General features: G+C 48.9%; 1 pseudogene across 1 annotated transcript; it reads right to left on the bottom strand.

Annotated features, from left to right (window-relative positions):
• Window positions 1-1,032: 1,032 nt before the first annotated feature.
• On the bottom strand, window positions 1,033-1,522 carry LOC102842737 (annotated as a pseudogene). The gene has a single exon (XR_438718.1). The product of XR_438718.1 is annotated as a biogenesis of lysosome-related organelles complex 1 subunit 2-like (transcript).
• Window positions 1,523-6,000: the final 4,478 nt, after the last annotated feature.

The raw sequence follows: 6,000 nt of genomic DNA, 5'->3' as shown, positions 1-6,000 counted from the left end.
CTGGGCAGGTGTCAGGCACATGAGCCAGGGAGACAGGAACAGTTGTGCAGGGCCCTCCAGTGGGTGTCCAGTTTTCCAGGGACACTTGGCAGGTGGGCCCAGCAGGCCAATGCATAATAGAGTAGGCTCAGGTTCAAAGGGTTGGAGGATGACCCAGATAGGAGATCCAGACCCAGTCCCTACTTTTTCCATTGTATTGGGAGCAGGCCACACCAAGGAAACATCCTTTCAGTTGATTGGTTGCTCATAGCCAATTGTCCTAGAGAACCATCATTGCCAAACAGCTGGGATTCCCGGTTCAGTCAAGTTGACACAGAACCTATCACATACTGTTAGTGTTTCCATGTAGTCCTCCTTTGCAGCGAGCAGTGTCGCTAGCAGTAATGTGTGTGGTGTAGACAGGAACCAGCCACGCATGGAGTTTCACAAATTTCTGCCAAGCAAAGGGACAGCACAGAATTTTAGTTCAGATTTGTCATTGATGAGCTAATGGTATTGGGCAAGTTCCACAATTCTGTGCCTTTCATTCCTTAACTAAAAACAGGTGACCATGATTCTTCCCAACTCACAGGGTCTCCTCTGGTGAGGATTCTCCCGATTAACATCTCAGGCCTGCTTGAAGGAATCAAGAGACTTTGGCAGTAGGGAGGGGCACCCATGGATTTTTTTTTGTTGCTGTTCTCCTTTTTTAGATTCTTGTTAACATTAGCATCATTAATAGCAAAAACAATCATTTAAGAAAACAATGAGATGCCACTACCAGAGATGATAGATCCTTTCATTTATACTGATCCCACTGGCAAGCCCAGATTTACTCTGAACTTCGAGTCTCTCTTAAACAGATGGTACAGCATTCCAGTAGAAGGTATGGAGTGCCAAGTGTGAGTTTCTGAGGGATATGCCTCCGAGAGAGCTCAGGAACACACAGTCCTCCAGTGTACTCCAGTGTTGGGATCTTCAGCAGCTTCCTTCTGAGTGGTTTTAACAATTCCATCAGCCCCAAGGTTCAGATCTTACAAAACATTCTTAACATTAAAAAATGGACTCTGTCCCATAGAGATAGGGTTTCCATCGCTTCTCCAGCTTCTTGTACTTGGCTTCCAGTTTTTTTTGACAATGCATCCAACCTGTAAGCTGCTTGTTCAAGGCCTGCTACCTGCTCCTCAATTAAATTGATCTGATCCCGATAAGGCTGCAATCCGGCATACTTGTGGTTTAAGTCCTTTAAGTTTCTACTAATATTTATAGCAATATTTTTCATTTCAAGATAGTTCAAGCTGGTTAGCTTATTCATATTTTCCACGAGCTTATAATCTTCGCTGGTGGCTGACAGTTCCCCAGTCAGGTACTTGGCCATCTTGGAGAACATGTACCGGCACAGCTCATTGACATCAGCCTCCGCGGGCTCCTCTGCTTCCTCAGCAGTCTCCACTACAGCATCATCTCGAGACAGTGCTGCACTTCGGCTTGCCAGGACACCCTCGGTTGAGTTGTCACCACCGCCGCCGTAACAAACCGGCATTGCTTCACCCATGGATTTTTGAGCAGACAGCATCAAGCTGTTGGTGGGCCTAACTTTCCAAGCACAGCTTGTCCCTGAGCAAAGCATGCCAGGGGAGGGGTGGAGACCTGCGGTGGTTCATGTGTTCTGCAGTCATGCAGTGGCTGAACTATGTCTCCCAAACCCCAGGTTCTTCACTCTTCGTTCTGTTTATAGAAAAATGAAATCTTAACAGTAGGGCAGGTGTTAAGATTGCTTCAAGACACTGAAGGCTGCCAGCCCTACCATGTAGTTGCCTCACCTGTGCTTTCACACTGCTCACTGGTGTGGTAGTGCAGATACAGCTAAGAATGATCAGTGCTGATGGCCGCTGTCCATACTAGGAGAAGTGGGTCATATTAACCAGCCCACCCCCAAACCCACAAAATAAATCTCCAGACTGATGTAGAGACTGAGAACAGAACACTCCCAGCACAGGCCAGCAGGACTGCCCAACCTGACCTAGCTTACTTCTCCATTGTCCTCTGCCATCAAGTCTAACTTCATGTGTAAAATGAGCTGAACTCGGCTCCCTCTTTCATTTTTGCCCATGACCACTGCTACTCGAGAGAAAGAGGCATCCCTTCAGTAACTACCAGCTTCCTGTGGCTCACTTCCCCTGGCATGAGGAGGCTCTTTACAGTAACGTGGGTGACATCAAACATGAACAAATTCTCACTGAGCTGCAGGCTCCTGAGGCTGACCGAGCTGTCCCGGGAGCACAGCTTTAGGAGCCCGGCGTAGTCAGAGGTCACATGCCTTCTAGGTTCCTGTGAAACCTGGCAGGAATGACTGCTAGTTTCCTTTGCTGCCCACCCCTCATTTGTTTTTGGAAGGGTCTGAACATCTCTGGCTCTGGCCCTCATTCTCTCCCTGTACCCCTCCCCCCAAGAATGGACTCTAGATGCTCTAACCAGAGAGTACTCTATTGTTAAGGGCCTTTGAGTCGGTTCCAACTCACAGTGACCCAGCATAGAGTTTCTGAGATCAGCTAATGGATTTCAACTGCTGACCTTGTGGTTACCAGTCCAGTGCTTATCCTACAGCACCACACCAGGGCACCGGGCTCCTAAAATGTGAGCTCAGGATCCTTTACTTACTACCCCAACTTCCCAATCCTAACTTACTGCCTCAAGTCTGGGTTCCTAGTCATTGTGGCCCTATAGGGTTCCTGAGACAGTCAATCTTTAGGGGAGCAACAAGCCTCATCTTTTTCCCGCAGAGCAGCAGGTGGGTTTGAATGCTGACCTTGGGGCTCCCTGGCACATGGTAGGTACTTGGTAAATATCTGTTGGGTAATTAAAGGAAGCACCAGAGCAGGGGCAGAGACCAGTTCCCAGCCAGTCTGGAGTTGAGTGCTGTTTCTGGTTGATAGGCCCTAGACACAGAGTTCCAGGGTTGTCTGGAACTCCAAACAAGCTCCGAATTTCAGCTCTCCATTCTATCTACCCTGTTCCTGGCAGGGCAGTGACAATCAGAAGGAAGGAGGAGTACAGTAACACTAGATCAGGAGCCAGGACCCTAACCCTGGGTTCTCTACTCAGCTCCACTGCCTTGTGACCTTGGACAAGTGGCTGACACCGTCAGAGTGTCTGAAGCTGCACACTGACCCCATGGTTAGCCACTGTGGACAAGGGGATACGAGGCTGAGTGGCCCTGGAATCTGCAGCCCAGGGGAGGGAGGCTACAGAACACGGAGATGTATGTCATCTTAGGGTTAGCACGTCCCAACTCAACCACAGGGCCAGTGCTTATGGGCCCCCAGGGGTGGGGGCTGAGCTGAACCCTGAAGAAGGAAGAGTCCTTCCCTGCAGAAGGAACAGCACATTGCAGCGAGATGGCAGCTGGTGACAGGGACATGGTCAGACAGCACAAGGGCCTGTGTGCCAAGCTGCAGTAGACTTAGTGCTGGGCCCTGATGGTGTAGACAGCCCCTACCACTAAGACCAGTGGCCAGTGTGGAGGTAAGGTGGACATTAGCCTCCTGCACTAAGCCTAAGGCTAAGGAGCAGCACTGGCAAAAGCTGAGAGTGGAAGCCAGTTCAGGGCATCGGGGTTTGTTGGTTGGTTTTAAATTACCTCCCCCAGCGTAGTGGTTACGAATCGGGCTGAGAACTGCAAGGTCAGCAGTTCGAACCTACCAGCTGTTCCTCAGAAGGAAGGATGAGGTTTTCTGTTCCCGTAAAGATTTACAGCCTTGGAAACCCTGCAAAGGGTCGCTGTGAATCGGAACCAACTCCACGGCACATCACCACCAACCACCATGCAAATTAATGATTTCCCTTTTGTTGTTAGTACCATCAAGTCGGTTTCGACACAGCAGGGACCTAGTATAGGGTTTACGAGGAGTGGCTGATTCAGTTTGAATGGCTGACCTTGTGGTTCAAACAGCTCATCCTATAGCACTACGACTCCCCTAGTGCCTTGGGGAAGTCCATATTCTGGTTTAAAGAGAGTGAACAAGAAGGCGAGGATCAAGGAGGTGGTGCTGCCAGGACTTGGAACCTCAGTGTGGGAGGGGAGAGGGGAGAAAGGTGTGGCGAGGAATCTTAACTGGTGTGACAGTATACGGGGGGTGCCAGTCCCTGGGGGAGCTAGACGAATCACAGGAAGACCAGGCGATGCCTGGACAGATGCTCAGGAGAGACAGCTGGAGTCAGAGTGAGAAAAGCAGTGAGAAGGGGCTCAGAGAGGAGGGGCGCTCTCCCACAGACAGAGGAGGAATGGCCAAAGGTAGACAAGGAGCATCAGGAGAACGCCTGGAGCCGGGTCCATGGAGGGCCTCAAATATGACAAAGAGCCATGGAGATCATTTCATCCTGCTTTTCAGAGTGGAGAAGGGCAGAAGCCAGGGAAATGAGAAGCTTGGCTGTGGCGGGAAGTAGACATGGAAACGACAGGAATGGACAAGGAGTGTTTCATTTATGGTGCGAGGGCAGGAGGAAGTAAGTCAGGTCACTGCATACTGAGGGAAGAGCTAGCAGGCAGGGGGAGGTTAAAGGGACACACAGGGGCAAATGAGGAAGATCCAGCCCAGGAGTAAGGACCAGCTGTGGTCAGTCACGGCAGTTTTAGACACGAGTTGGCCGCAAACGGAATACAGCCCCCATTAGTGAGATGAACAATGAAGGGGTAACGAGAGAGGGAGAATAGACACTGTTTAAACAATAGTTGAAGGGACAAGAAGCTGAAGTGAGGCCTCACAGGACAAGACACGTGTACCTGAGATAATATCTGTCTTCATTTCCTTACCTGTAAAGTAAAAACAGGAGTCTTGGTGTGGTGCTGTAGGATAAACACTAGACTGCTCAGCACAAGGTTCAAGCCCACCCGCAGCTCCTCAGAAACGCTATGCAGTATCACTATGAGCCGGAATTGACTCGACAGCACTTAACAGCAACCACAAAGTAAAATCATGCCTTACTTCCACATGCAAAGTAATGGGTCTGAAATTTCTATGGCAAATGTAGTAGACTACAGATGGAGTTCTGGTGTGGCGCCGTAGATAAGCACTAGACCACAAGGTTACTTTGAATCACAAGATCGATAGTTCAAACTCACCAGCTGCACCTTGGAAACCCTAGACAGGGTTGCTATGAGTTGGAACCAACTCGACAGCACTTAACAGATGACCTTGTACATACAACTCACTGGACAAGCTGCAAGCCAGGTCACCATTAAGTTGGGGCTATAGATTAGTATTTGCATCCTGCCCCAAACTCTGATATTATACTACCTTGTTAGGGCTGTGAAAGTACCTGTTGCTCAAAATGCATACTTCTCCCTTTGTAAACACACTATACCTGATTATAAGGGTTTAAAAGGGAAACATCGCTGTTTTAAGCTGTTGCTTTGTTCAAAAGCATTTACTGCATTCATATAAGCAAAAGTTTTCCCTCTCCAGAATGAGCTACCATTTTATTATTGCCACTCATTGTATTGGTCCAGCTTTAATCAACAAGATGCCCCAGGTCAGTCCTGACTCATAGCGACCCTGTGTACAACAGAACACAACACTGCCTGGTCCTGTGTCAGCCTCACAATCGTCAGGGTTGAGCTGATTGCTGCAGCCACTCTATCACTCCATCTCGTTGGGGGTCTTTCTTTTTTGCTGACCCTCCACTTTACCAAGCATGATGTCCTTTTCCAGGGACTGGTCTCTCCTGATATCAAGTCCAAAGTATGCAAGGCTCAGCCTTCTCACTTCTAGGGGCATTCTGGCTGTACTACTTCTGAGACAGATGTTTGTTACTCTGACAGTCCAGGGTGCTTTTGATATACTTCAACACCATAATTTAGATGCATCGATTCTTCTACTGTCTTCCTTATTCACTGTCCAGCTTTCACATGCATTTGGGTGATCCCCATGGCTTGTGTCAGGTGCATCTTAGTCCTCAAAGTGTTATCTTTGCTCTTTAACACTTTACTGATACTTCTTTTGCAGATCTGGGCAACACAAC

The sequence above is a fragment of the Chrysochloris asiatica genome, unplaced genomic scaffold, assembly GCF_000296735.1.
Source record: "Chrysochloris asiatica unplaced genomic scaffold, ChrAsi1.0 scaffold00054, whole genome shotgun sequence".
NCBI classification, from domain to species: Eukaryota; Metazoa; Chordata; class Mammalia; order Afrosoricida; family Chrysochloridae; genus Chrysochloris; species Chrysochloris asiatica.
Note: the sequence above shows the minus strand (reverse complement) of the source record. Positions and strands in the feature narration are given on the sequence as shown.